The following is a 15,367-nucleotide window of genomic DNA, read 5'->3' on the forward strand; positions in this document are numbered from 1 at the left end:
CAACAGATTTTAGAAGAAAAAAAAAAAGACTGAAAAAGAGATAAAAACTGGACTAAAAAGAAAGAAGAGATCTGGAAAAAGAATACTGGAAAAGAGAAGAAAAAGTTTAGAAAGTAAAAATCATAACTTTACAGTAAGAGTTAGAGTGTTGAGTTTGAACTTTTGCACTAAGAGTTGTCAGGCTACTTTTCTTATTTGAAAATCAGAAATTATTGTTTCCTTGCATCTGTCTGTGTTTCATTTTGGTATTGCTGGGGTTTTCCGTTTCGTTTAAGCTGGGTTTACTGGTTGTTGTTGTACTGCTTGGTGCTGATTGTCGCTGTTGTTAGCTACTGGTCTACTGATCTTCACTTTCTTCTTCTGTTTCTACTATCAGGTACACTTTCGAATCATTGTGATGCGGCTGTTATAGTGAAAAGAAATATTCAAGTAGTCAAGTATTTAATTTGTATTTGCATATTTAATAGTCAAATGATAGGCAAATGTATAATCTGTTTTTGTAATTCAAATTAAGAATATGGACGATGGAATATATATTCAGCTATAATTATTTGCTTTTGATTATAAACTGTAATTTGTAAACTATTAATAGTTTTCCAATATATGTTAGTTAGAATTCTATTTCATTTTGAATTAAGTATTAAGTTGTTGGAATTAAACAAGTTTAGGTAATTCTAATTGGAGCCGGCATCGGTTTGAAATAACAAATTAATCGTGAGCCTATTGATAAACGTAGTTAAGGCATAAATTTGGACTAATTGCGTGAATTAGGTATTAAGGTTTGGTTCAGGCAGCTCATTTGTTTAAAAAGGGGATTTGTTTGGTTTGAAGGGGTAAGTGTTCAAATAGGTTTAGTTCTGCCAGTTTATGGCAAAAATAAAAAGGCCATTAATTTTATAGAATCCGTAGGCTTGACATATTTGAAGTGCGATTCAATAAGAACCTTAATCCGATAGGTTATCCAGGTTAACGAGTTAGCTTCAACAAACTTTTGTAAGCACCAGTAATTAAGGTAGGTTTAGTTTCAAACAGTTGAAAAGCATTTAGTCCCAATGAATCAATTCGTCTAACAATGCGAGTTTAATCTAGCTATAGGTTAATTAGTTTCTTTTGAACATGTTATTTGTCGATGTCGTATTTTATTTATAATTTCAATTTTAGTAATCTTCTCTTCCAATAACATTTGTCTTAATCTAGCAATTAATATGTTACGTTTTTAGCATGTAATTAATTATGATTATATATTTTTTTTATTTTAGAGACCAACCTAAATAGAAATATAGTCACTTTAGGACCGTTCTTTTAAAAAAGAATGAGATGAGCCTCGCCCAATAAAACACAAAAATTACGGGGCCCTCGGTAAATATTTTTAAAATTACTTAGACTTCGGGATGAGCCGCTTTTGGCAAAACTCCACGGCCTTACCCAAAAATAGTAATACGCTAATTGCTGTAGGCGCGCATTTTAGTAATCTTACCCTCTTAAACTCGGGTGTGCATTTCATGCGACCCAAATCCAAATCCCAAAACATTGAATAAAATGTGTTTCGGATTGCGGGTGCATTTCATGTGACGCAATCCTAAGACATATTTTTATACGATGTTCACATTCTTTTAAAATATAATAATAAAAGCGGTAAAGGGATAAAATTTGCACAGGAACTCATAATTGTATAAAATCAAATAATCAAGCCAAATATAACAGTTGGGCGACCGTGCTAGAACCACGGAACTCGGAAATGCCTAACACCTTCTCCCGGGTTAACAGAACTCCTTATCCGGATTTCTGGTTCGCGGACTATTAAACAGAGTCAATCTTTTCCTCGATTCAGGATTCGACCGGTGACTTGGGACACCATAAATTTCCCAAGTGGCAACTCTGAATTAAATAAATAAATCTTATTTTGATTGTCCTTTAATTGGAAAAACTCCTTCACCCCTCGCGGGGGCGAAAAAGGAGGTGTGACAGCTCTGGCGACTCTGCTGGGGAACTTTTCTATGAAAGGAGAAAGATAAACAAAAAAGGAACCGAATAAAAGACAAAAGAAAAAGATGACTCTTTAACAAGAGAAACTATAAATAAAAACCTATCAAACGCAGATACCGACTCTTATGGTCATGACATGCATATGTGGCCTATCCTCCGCCGTCAATCGTCTTTCAAGATCTTCCCTTGACGATTCCCCATCTGATTCCCAATCTTATTCGACTTGTAGTGCCCGAAGGGTTTTCACTATCAAGCCTCTCTCATTTTGTTTTTTCTCTCAGCTTTCATCGCTTTATGGTGTCCGTAAATATTTTCATCGATAAGACTCTCTCATTTGTATCATTTTCCAGCTGGGGATTTGGAGTGTTGCCTGTATGACTCTTTTTGCTGGGGATTAGAGTCCTTTCTGTTGTGGAACAGAATGTTAGGTTCACCGGTAAGACTCTCATTTGTCTGACTTGGCATCTTTTGAAGACTGATCAGAAGGTCTTTCTTTAGACCGTAATGTGGGTTTTGGATAAGCTAGAAAGAAAGGGTATTAAAGGCTCAAAAAATAAATTTGAGGTTCAAAATTACAACCTTCGGAACCATATTTGCTTACAACACGCGCAACTCTTGCCCCAGTTTCTTGCTTGGGGATTTTTATTTTTGTTATACTATGCACACTATGACCATTATGGCCATTATGACCGAGCCGTGAAGCGCCTACGTATCCTCTTTGAGGAATCAGGTCGAACGTAGTAACACAGCAACGCAAAAGAGCTCATTTCGGCCTCACAGGCGTACTTACCTGGAAATAAGAAGTTGTCGAAGTCAGAAGCCCGCCTGGAGAATAGAGGTGATAAAATTTAAGAAGTTATTGAAGTTAGGATCCCGCTTGGAGAATGGAGGATGAATTGTTTTAAGAAGTTGTTGAAGTCAGGAACCCACCTGGTAGAACGGAGGTTGTTAAATTTTAAGTTGGAGAAGTCAGGAGCCCGCCTGTAGAATGGAGGGTGTTATATTTTAAGTTGAAGAAGTCAGGAGCCCGCCTGGAGAATGGAAGTGTTAAAATTTAAGAAGTTAAAAAAAGTCAAGAGCCTGCCTGGAGAATAGAGGTGATAGAATTTAAGAAGTTGTTGAAGTCAGGAGCCCGCCTGGAGAACGGAGGTTGTTAAATTTTAAGTTGGAGAAGTCAGGAGCCCGCCTGTAGAATGGAGGTTGTTATATTTTAAGTTGAAGAAGTCAGGAGCTCGCCTGGAGAATGGATGTGTTAAAATTTAAGAAGTTATTGAAGTCAGGAGCCCGCCTGAAGAATGGAGGCTGAATTATTTTAAGAAGTTGTCGAAGTCAGGAGCCCGCCTGGAGAATAGAGGTGATAAAATTTAAGAAGTTAAAAAAAGTCAGGAGCCCGCCTGGAGAATGGAGGTGATAGAATTTAAGAAGTTGTTGAAGTCAGGAGCCCGCCTGGAGAACGGAGGTTGTTAAATTTTAAGTTGGAGAAGTCAGGAGCCCGCCTGTAGAACGGAGGTTGTTATATTTTAAGTTGGAGAAGTCAGGAGCCCGCCTGTAGAACGGAGGTTGTTATATTTTAAGTTGAAGAAGTCAGGAGCCCGTCTGGAGAATGGGGGTGTTAAAATTTAAGAAGTTATTGAAGTCAGGAAAGTCAGGAGCCCGCCTGGAGAATGGAGGTGATAGAATTTAAGAAGTTGTTGAAGTCAGGAGCCCGCCTGGAGAACGGAGGTTGTTAAATTTTAAGTTGGAGAAGTCAGGAGCCCGCCTGTAGAACGGAGGTTGTTATATTTTAAGTTGAAGAAGTCAGGAGCCCGTCTGGAGAATGGGGGTGTTAAAATTTAAGAAGTTATTGAAGTCAGGAGCCCGCCTAAAGAATGGAGGCTGAATTATTTTAAGAAGTTGTCGAAGTCAGGAGCCCGCCTGGAGAATGGAGGTGTTAAAATTTAAGAAGTTATTGAAGTCAGGAGCCCGCCTGGAGAATGGAGGCTGGATTATTTTGGGAAGTTGAAGAAATCAGGAGCCCGCCTGGAGAATAGAGGTGTTAAAATTTTGAGGAAGATGTTGAAGTCAGGAGCCCGCCTGCAGAACAGAGGAACACATTTCCAGATCAAACAGAAATCAATAATCAGGAGGAGTACAACGAAGATCCCCAGCATAACAAGCTTTAATATAGGAAGCAGTTGTCCCCAGCAGACAGAACGGAATAATAAAGTTTATGCTCAAAAAGGCAAAAGGCCAGTGTCGTCCCCAGCAGTTTTCGAAAGAAAGACGCCAGGGAAAACACAAGCCGACAAGAGTGAGGCAACCAGAGCAAAGGGAAGACAAATAAGATTTTGTAATTCCTAGCTTAGTCTAGCTTCTTATTTTCTTTTGGCACGGTGTAATAAGGAGATCGGGAGGCAGTAGCAACAGCAAGCAACAACAGTAACAGCAATCCCATGGTAGTCCCAGCTACTAAAACTTCCCGAACTACATTGACTTGATTCCCTTTTAGCTAGGGATATGTAGGAAACCTTTGAAGCAAAGGTTCAGTTAACTCTTTTTTTTCAAAAAATGCTTCACACGGAGTACTCCAACAAGGCAAAAATCACTCGTATCCGCTCACTTTATCTTTGCGCGAAAGCTCTTTGTGCTTTCGGACAAAGAGGGGCAGCTGTGAGCACGTGATTTTTGCTTCACGGAAATTACTCCAAACGAAATCAAAAAATAAAACAAAATCCATCTGTGTAAGATTTTTAGAATTTACGTGACATTTTGGTAATTATTTGGTCCGTAAATGCTTGCCGTTGTTGTGATTGATATATATATATATATATGTATGTATAAATACATGTTGCATGCGCATTCAAGATTTAATTTTGCATTTTGGAGTCAATTAAACCATGTTTTATTTTAAAAGAAAGAAAATCACAAAAATAGGCATAGGCGTCCTTCATTGTTTGATTTTATTTTTAATTTGTGGGTTAATTGTTATGGGTGTCAGAAATGTGTGTGTAATTTTATTTATGATTTTTACAATTTATTTAGGATTTTGTTTTAATTTTGGTAATCAAAGAAAAGGGAAAAAGGGATGAAATACCAGGAAATTCGGTTTGGGCCAGGCAAGAATTAAACAAACCAGGCCCAAACCCATTGCACTGACCCAGCCCAAGCCAGTCTTACAGAGACGCCTCCAAACGACGTCGTATTGGCATCTCCAATCTGAGCCATTGATCGATTCAAATGAATGGCCCAGATCAGGCCATTCACTTACCCAAACGATGCCGTTTCAGGCATGTTGATCTGAGCCGTCCATCTCCATTGATCCAACGGCTCCAGGCTCTCCCCTAGACCCATTGACCTAACCCGATCCATTCCCATACCCGGTCTCACCCACCACTACGCCCAAACGACGTCGTCCCCCTTTAGTGAATAGATCCTGGCCATCGATCTCACCTGATCCAACAGCTAGGATCTAACCCCCCTAAGCGTATATAAGCCTAACCGTGTTACCCCGCCCCCTATCCAAACACCCCCTATTTCATCGTCTCTCTCAGAGACGATCCCAAACACCCCCCCAAAACCCTAGCAGCCGCCATAGCTCCCCTTCAATGTGAACCCGGCGGCAACAACACCACCGGTCACCATAGCTACACCACTGAACCTACAAACCACCCTAAGCACGAATCCCTGGTCACTTAACTTCGAATCATCTCCAGGGTTCTCGAATCTTCGATCAAAGATTCGAGCCAAAATCCTAAATCACCTAATGAGTCCCAAATTCACACCAGCCACTCCCCTGACATCCCTCATACCCTAATCAATGTTGGTTTCGTTCGAATCTCCCTCATACACTAATGAGTCCGGTTCAGGCCTAGGTCATTTTGATGCTTAAGCTTCTGAGGTAATTTTCTTTTCTTTCCTTCTGTTTATGTGTTATTCCTGTGTCAGTGGATTTGTTTTGATTTTTTGATTATTTTTCTGTCAATCCTCTTCATCTTCAAAGACCCTTTATTTGGTCAATTTCTCTTCTATTCAGTATTAAGTGTATGTTATGAGATATCTATTCACTTTGACTAATGTCGTCGAGTAGTTAAGTTTCGTAAGCTCCCTGCTAAGTGTCCCGAAAATTAAAATAATTTGGTGGCCTATTTAGTCTATGTTGTTTGTCGATTGGTTGTTACATGTAATAGTTCGTATAGTCGATTTGAGTAACGTCGTCGAATAATTAAGTTTCATAAGTTCCATATTTTGTCCGAAAACACATGAATCACCTGTGTGTTCTGTTTTAGCCTGCTTTTGTTGTCGACTAATTAGTATACATTGTAACTCGCAAAGTCGATTCGGTACATATTGTCGTTTGTTTTTTACAGTCTTGAAAGGCAACAACTTGATTCATACTGTCTGATTCTGATTAAATAGTTGTCTAAATCCAGTGGTAAACTAATTATAGGTTGTAGTTTGTTAGTTGGTGAGGTTCGAATTTGGATTAAAATGGTTATAGCTGACAGACTCAACGATGTGAAGGGTTTGGGGTCTAATTGACCTTAATCGAAGTGTTCTTAGTTGAGAACACTTCGACTAAGGTCTGTTCGATCTCAAAGTTGTCCGAATCCGAGTTTCGAGCCTGGGTCCGTATAGTTCTGGTATTATGAGGTATTTCTTCTTCTTTCCTTTGTATTTGTTCATTTTTTTAAAACCTTTGTGTATCTGTTTATTTTTTGTATCGTTTTTAAAATTCTTTTGGTCAATTGACTTTGTTCATCTCCAATGGACCTTTTATTTGGTCCATTCTGTCATTTGTTTGCATTTGCATTAATTATTATGTTTTATAAATTGTGTAATCGATTAATAAGTTGCGTCGATTAATTAGCTTCCTGTTAGTCCATGATTCTGTCAATAGCATTGATTGCCTATTGCTTTGTTGATGATTTGTTCAGTGTCAATTGTAATATGTAATCGGTTAATTAAGCTTCGTTGATTAGGTCATTCGTATAGTTTAAATCAGTTGGCATTCAGTTGGTTATAGTTTTCAAATTGTTAGTTATCCGATTAATTCGGATTCTGTTTTGATTATGAGCATTATTCTGAATCCTTGAAACTTTTATGTTTGATGTATTTTCTGCTTTAAAGTACTAGCTGAATTGGTTATAGCTGTAACCAAATCAGTTTTGGTTAATTGTTAGTTAAACAAATTTCAGAATTAAGTTTTAATATATTTTGAATAGTTGCATTTAGGAAGACAGTAATATTAAGGGTTTTCAGGGTTGGTTTAGGAATGAAACAGTTAGGTTTATACTTTATTGTTAGTGCTTTGTTAATGGGGGAATTAATTAATGCATTAATGGAGAACAAAGGGGAATGAGCGCTGATAATAAGGAAAAATTGACCTTAGTGGGATTTAAAAGTAAAAAGAGCAGATTTGAGTGGGGAATTCTGATTTTTTGAAAAGAAGAAGGGTCGGGCAGCACTTAAGGAGAGGGGACAGACTTGTATAAAGAGAGGGGAGGGTCTGGACAGAAAAGGGGGGAGGACAACAGATTTTAGAAGAAAAAAAAAGACTGAAAAAGAGAGAAAACTGGACTAAAAAGAAAGAAGAGATCTGGAAAAAGAATACTGGAAAAGAGAAGAAAAAGTTTAGAAAGTAAAAATCATAACTTTACAGTAAGAGTTAGAGTGTTGAGTTTGAACTTTTGCACTAAGAGTTGTCAGGCTGCTTTTCTTATTTGAAAATCAGAAGCTATTGTTTCCTTGCATCTGTCTGTGTTTCATTTTGGTATTGCTGGGGTTTTCCGTTTCGTTTAAGCTGGGTTTACTGGTTGTTGTTGTACTGCTTGGTGCTGATTGTCGCTATTGTTAGCTATTGGTCTACTGATCTTCACTTTCTTCTTCTGTTTCTACTATCAGGTACACTTTCGAATCATTGTGATGCGACTGTTATATTGAAAAGAAATATTCAAGTATTTATTTTGTATTTGCATATTTAATAGTCAAATGATAGGCAAATGTATAATCTGTTTTTGTAATTCAAATTAAGAATATGGACGATGGAATATATATTCAGCTATAATTATTTGCTTTTGATTATAAACTGTAATTTGTAAACTATTAATAGTTTTCCAATATATGTTAGTTAGAATTCTATTTCATTTTGAATTAAGTATTGAGTTGTTGGAATTAAACAAGTTTAGGTAATTCTAATTGGAGCCGGCATCGGTTTGAAATAACAAATTAATCGTGAGCCTATTGATAAACGTAGTTAAGGCATAAATTTGGACTAATTGCGTGAATTAGGTATTAAGGTTTGGTTCAGGCAGCTCATTTGTTTAAAAAGGGGATTTGTTTGGTTTGAAGGGGTAAGTGTTCGAATAGGTTTAGTTCTGCCAGTTTATGGCAAAAATAAAAAGGCCATTAATTTTATAGAATCCGTAGGCTTGACATATTTGAAGCGCGATTCAATAAGAACCTTAATCCGATAGGTTATCCAGGTTAACGAGTTAGCTTCAACAAACTTTTGTAAGCACCAGTAATTAAGGTAGGTTTAGTTTCAAACAGTTGAAAAGCATTTAGTCCCAATGAATCAATTCGTCTAACAATGCGAGTTTAATCTAGCTATAGGTTAATTAGTTTCTTTTGAATATGTTATTTGTCGATGTCGTATTTTATTTATAATTTCAATTTTAGTAATCTTCTCTTCCAATAACATTTTTCTTAATCTAGCAATTAATATGTTACGTTTTTTAGCATGTAATTAATTATGATTATATTTTTCTTTTATTTTAGAGACCAACCGAAATAGAAATATAGTCACTTTAGGACCGTTCTTTTAAAAAAGAATGAGATGAGTCTCGCCCAATAAAACACACAAATTACGGGGCCCTCGGTAAATATTTTTAAAATTACTTAGACTTCGGGATGAGCCGCTTTTGGCAAAACTCCACGGCCTTACCCAAAAATAGTAATACGCTAATTGCTGTAGGCGCGCATTTTAGTAATCTTACCCTCTTAAACTCGGGTGTGCATTTCATGCGACCCAAATCCAAATCCCAAAACATTGAATAAAATGTGTTTCGGATTGCGGGTGCATTTCATGTGACGCAATCCAAAGACATATTTTTATACGATGTTCACATTCTTTTAAAATATAATAATAAAAGCGGTAAAGGGGTAAAATTTGCACAGGAACTCATAATTGTATAAAATCAAATAATCAAGCCAAATATAACAGTTGAGCGACCGTGCTAGAACCACGGAACTCGGGAATGCCTAACACCTTCTCCTGGGTTAACAAAATTCCTTATCCGGATTTTTGGTTCGCGGACTGTTAAACAGAGTCAATCTTTTCCTCGATTCGGGATTCGACCGGTGACTTGGGACACCATAAATCTCCCAAGTGGCGACTCTAAAATAAATAAACAAATCCCGTTTCGATTGTCCTTTAATTGGAAAAACCCCTTCACCCCTCGCGGGGGCAAAAAAGGAGGTGTGACAACAACAAAAGAAAATGTGTTTAGGAATCAACAAAGTGAGGGATTCAGCAATAGCAGTAGGTCAGCACCTCAACACATCAATATTCACCTCTTTCAAACAATTTTTAACCCCCGACAAACAGAAATTCCTTGAAGTTTTTAAATTCTGATTAACAATAAAGACCAAAGAGCAAAACCAAAACAAATTTCAACCAAAAGATACAGGAACTTTTTAGTATTTTTCAGAGTATGAATGTCTGCTCTAAATGAGAGAAAAGGGCTCTTATATAGGCAATCCTAAGGCAGCCCTAGCCTAGCTTACCATATCCCTTTTTTACCCCTCCAATTCTTAGTGATTTTACCCTTTTTAACCCTTCCAAATATCTGACCCTCCCTTATCTCTTAACAAACCAAGCCCCAGCCTTATCCCCTAGAAGCTTCCCCATAACAGAAATTATTCCCTACTCTCAAATACCCAAAATACCCCCTGACAGCCTTGCAATTACTTCCCAAACTGAATCACACATGGGTCGAATTTGACCCAAGACCTAACCCTAAATGAACGGACCTCTTTAAACCGGGTCAGAGATGACCAAAAGCCCAATCAACCAAAGTGATCAAACAGAATCAAATTCAGTGTTTATCAAGAGAAGAAAATCCAGAATTAAATGATTTTTAGCAATTAACCCTAAATTATGCTATTAATTAATTAGAAAATAAAGACAAGCTAATACTAATTCAACTAACAAAAATAACGAAACAAATATAAGCATGAAAGTAGTAATATATATAAGAAAAATAGAAAATGATGCAAGAACACAGAATCAAGAGAGAAAAGAGGGGAAAGGTACCAATTTATGCCGGAATGAAGTGACAAATTGAAACGACTCGACGAACGATGAAAGGAGTCGAAGCTTGGCCGGAATCCGGTGAGTCAGTCAACATCCGATGTTTTCGTAATGACTCAAAACTTTTGTCAATTGATTTCTCTCGTTGAGAGAAATCTATTAACGTAAGATTCGAGTTAAAACAAGAAATTGGAGCAAAAATTAGAGAAAGAAAGGGAAATTAGGGCTTGCATTTTCCATTTTCAGATCCGAAATTGGGTAAATTTGGATGGATTCTAAGGAAAGATACTGATGAGTAAGGATTGCATGGTTGAATTTTTGGGGTGGTTGGGTGGTCCTCCGCCGGTGGAGGTTTGGGAATTTGGGGCGGCGGCTAGGGTTTTTTGTTCTCTGAATGTGAGAGACAGAGAATGGAGGGGGAGGTGGAATGGGGGGGGGTGCCTTGGTTCGGACATATATATTAGGGTAGGGTGATCAGTTCCGGACCGTTAAATCACATAGGATCAACGACCAGGATAGGGTATAATGGAATGGCGTCGTTTGGCTTGGGGGTGGGGCTGGACCGGATTAGGGATTGGGCCTGGGCAGATAGGTGAGGAAAAAATGACTTGGGCTTTGCTAAATTTAATACAACAACCCTTTTTCTTGATTCTCTTTTTTTTTAATTTTCTTTTCCTATTTAATCAATTCAAACCTAAACTAAACTCCCAAAATAATTAATTTGAAAAATAAAACTGATCATCTACTATGATATTTATGAAATTTAATTACTCCTAAATTAAAAAAGGAAATTACTAATTTAACACTAAAAGGTTAAAAAATGCAAAAATAAACCAATTTTGTGATTTTCATTTTTAACAAAATAACTAACTAACTAATTAATTTTGGAACTGTAGAATAAAACCTAAATATAATGCATGATATTTTTGTACTTTTTTTTATTCAAAACATGCACAGAAAAAATGCAAACAATTAACACAAATTCTCACAAGATCCTATAAAATTGCAAATGGAAATTTTTTATTTTCTTGAATTTTATAGGAGTAATTCATATAGGGCAAAAATCACGTGCTCACAGCTGCCCCTCTTTGCTCGAAAACACGAAGAGTTTTCGTGCAAAGATAAATTGAGCGGATACGAGCGACTTTTGCCCGTTTGAATACTCCGTGGGAAGCATTTTTTGAATTTTTTTGACCGCACCCTGCTTCCGAGGTTTCCTACATATCCTTGGCTATAAAGGAATTAGGTCAGTGTAGTTCGGGAAGTTTTGGTAGCTGGAACTACCAGGAAGCTGTGATTTCACTGTTGCTGCTATTGCTACTGCTTGCTGAACTCCTTATTATACCAAGACAAAATAAAAGAAGCTAGACTAAACTATGATCTATGAAGTACAAGAATCCTATCTATATCTTCAAACTTGATCTTGCAGTCTCTATTGCTCTGTTGACTTGTGCTCTCAAGGCGAGCTTCCTTTGTTGCTGACTTGAATTGCATTCTGAAGTGAATTCCCTTATTCTTCAGGCGGGCACCTGATTGCCGGCACTTGAACTATATTCCCGCGTTCTTCAGGTGGGCGCCTGATTGCCAAAACTTGAACTGTATTTCCTTGCTTTCCAGGTGGGCGCCTGATTGCCAATATCTGAACTGTATTCCCTTGCTCTCCAGGTGGGTGCCTGATTGCCAAAACTTTAACTGCATTCCCTTGCTCTCCATGTGGGTGCCTGATTGCCAAAACTTAACTGTACTCATTTGCTCTCTAGGTGGGTGCCCGATTTCCAAACTTTAACAGTATTCCCTTATTCTCCAGGTGGGCGCCTGATTGCCGAAACTTTAACTGTATTCCCTTGCTCTCCAGGTGGGTGCCTGATTGCCAAAACTTCAACTGTATTCCCTTGCTCTCCAGGTGGGCGCCTGATTGCCAAAACTTCAGCTGTATTCCATTGCTCTCCAGGTGGGCGCCTGATTGCACAAACTTCAACTGTATTCCCTTGCTCTCCAGGTGGGCGCCTGATTGCCAAAACTCTAACTGTATTCCCTTGCTCTCCAAGTGGGTGACTAATTTCCAAACTTTAATTGTATTCCCTTGCTCTCCATGTGGGAGCCTGATTGCCAAAACTTGAACTGTTTTTCTTTGAGACTTGAACTGCTTCTACTTGTTCTCCAAGTGGGTGCCTGATTTCCAACACTTGCACTGTTTTTCCTCGAAACTTGACTTGTTTTCCCTTGTTCTCCAGGTGGGCTCCTAATTGCTGAACTTGAACCGTCTTCCATTAAACATTGCTGCTTTCCCTTTGTTCTCCAGGTGGGTGCCTGATTACCAACATTTGAATTGTAATCCTTTCCGCTGAAGCTTGAATTGTTTTCCCTTGTTTGCTAGGTGGGTGCCTGATTGCAGACACTCGAACCATCTTCTCTTGCTACTTGGGGCTGTTTTCCCTCGAAACTTGCACCATTTTCCCTTGCTCTCCAGGTGGGCGCCTGATTGCTGAACTCGCACCGTTCTCCTTTGAAACTTGAGTTGTTCTCCCTTGTTCTCCAAGTGGGCTCCTGATTGCTGAGCTTGACCTGCTTTCCTTTGAACTTGTGTCATCTTCCCTTGTCTCTCCAGGTGGGCATATGATTGCTGAACCTGAACTACTTTCTCTTGAGACTGCTTTTCCGTGGAACTGTCTTCCCTTGTTTCTCCAGGTGGGTGCCTGATTGTTGAACCTGGATTGTCCTCTTCTTGAAACTGCTTTCCTTTTGAACCGCCTTCCCTTGTTTCTTCAGGTGGGTGCATGATTGCTTGAACATGAACTGCTTTCTATTCTTGAAACTCGTGTTGTCCTCTCTGGTTTTTCAGGTGGGCACTTGATTTCAACAAAATAGACAAAATAAAAGAAATTTTTCTGCCCCAGTTTGATGTTGGGAATATGGGTGAGTGTTAACCAATTCTCATTATCAAAATAAATGCTAAATTAAATTCCTTCAACCTGTAAATTTCAAACCAAGCCTCATTTCAAAAGTGGAAGACTTAAATGCCAAATTGTACTTCCCAAAAGTGGACCTCTCGTCAGACTTTGTCATTTGCGAGGGTCTCAAAACTTTACTAAATCCTATTATCTATGAGGGTACTGGAACTTACTGCCGAGCATGTCTGGCACCTATTTTCCTCACAGAGGGTTCCTCCGAAGCAAACAAAATTTCTTGCCCCTGTTTCAATCAAAAAAAATCTTGTCAGTTTGAAAATGTGGTGGTTAGTTTGCGGCATTCTTGCTGAAGGTGGCCCTTTCACTGCCGTGCTTCTGTTTTGACTGTCTACCTTGAACTGGCGAAGAATTGTTTGCCTTTCTAACTGTATTTCAACCACAGAACCCTGAATGACCGGAATGCTCTACACTCAACCCATTGTTTTACATTTCTGTCCTCCCAATCTGAACCTCTGTATCTTTCACCAAATTCACACACCACTCGACCGCCTGAACTTTCATTAACACCTTATTTTCACTTTACCATCGTGCTATTTCTGGTGAGCTGTGGCCGCACTTCGAGAGTTATGAGTAGGGAAGAAAAATCAAAATAGAGGGACTGTTTGAAGAAGTAAAGGAAAAGGGACTTATCTGAGTGAAGCTGCTGACACCAATCATCATGACATGCACTTCGGACTAAACAACCTAGTCCATTCAATCAATCATTTTCAGTCTTCATACTTTATGCCTGGGGTTCCCATAATCCGATTCCTCTGCAGAGTCAACAACCTTATTCAGCTTGCGGTGCCCTGAAAGGTTTTCGCCAGCAAACCTCTTTCATTTATTCATTTCTCACTCCCTGTCGCCTTACGGTGCCCATGAGGGTTTTCACCAGTAAGACTCTCTCATTTTTTAATTTCTCTCAGCTTTCCATCGCCTTACAGTGCCCATGAGGGTTTTCACCAATAAGACTCTCTTATTTTTTCATTTTTTTCTGCTTAGACCGGAGTGTTGCCCCTAATATGAATCACACTTCTACTTGCTTGACTTGGCATCTCTCAAAGACTGATTGGAAGGTCTTTCTTTGGACCGTGATGTGGGCTTTAGGATAGGATTATAAAGAAAGAATATCAAAAGGCTCAAAACATCTTGGATGGGTTCAAAATTACAACATTTTGGAATAAGATTTCTTACAACAAACACAACTTTCTGCCCTAGTTTCTTTGCTTGGGGACTTTTGGATTTTTATTTTGATGGGACTGAACCGTGAGGCTGCCTATGTATCCTTAAAAGGAATCAGATCAAACGTAGTTCATGTCACAGGAATTTCTTTGTTGTTGTTACTTTTCTCTTTTCTTTTCTTTCTCTCCTTTTCTTTTTTTTCCCCTTTCTTTCTCTCTTTTTTCCCACTTTTTCTTCTCTTTCATTTTTTTCCTTTATTTATTCTTTTTCCCCCTTTTTCATTCTTTCTTTCTCTTTTCTCTTCTCTTTTTCCTCCTTTTCTTATTTACTTAACCTTTCTGTTCGTGTTTCTGAATTTTGCTACTGATTCCAAAAGAGGGGTATGAAAGGATATAAATAAGGCTCAAGGGTATCAAAGGATAAGTGTTTAGATAGCAGAATAAAATGCCTTCGTCATTCCAATCTTCAAATATGCCAAGTACAAACAACAATTTAGACAAACCAAAGAAATCATTCATAATATCTTTTGACTGCATCAGAATTGATAGTCATATCTACACATTTGCCTTCTACATCTGTTAAATATAAAGCACCATTGGACAACACTCTTGTTACGATGAACGGCCCTTGCCAATTTGGGGCGAACGTGCCTTTCGCTTCAGCCTGGTGAGGAAGGATGTGTTTCAATACTTGCTGACCTACTTCAAATTTTCACGGACGCACCTTCTTGTTATATGCTCTTGTCATTCTCTTCTGATACAACTGGCCATGACACACTGCTGCCAATCTTTTCTCATCAATCAAACTCAATTGCTCCAGACGGCTTTTGACCCACTTATCATCATCAATTTTGGCTTCAGCCACAATCCGGAGGGATGAGATTTCAACTTCCGCGGGTATCACTACTTCAGTGCCATATACCAATAAATAAGAAGTTGCACCCACTGAAGTACAAACAGTA

The sequence above is a fragment of the Nicotiana sylvestris genome, chromosome 7 (genome assembly GCF_000393655.2).
Source record: "Nicotiana sylvestris chromosome 7, ASM39365v2, whole genome shotgun sequence".
Lineage (NCBI taxonomy): Eukaryota > Viridiplantae > Streptophyta > Magnoliopsida > Solanales > Solanaceae > Nicotiana > Nicotiana sylvestris.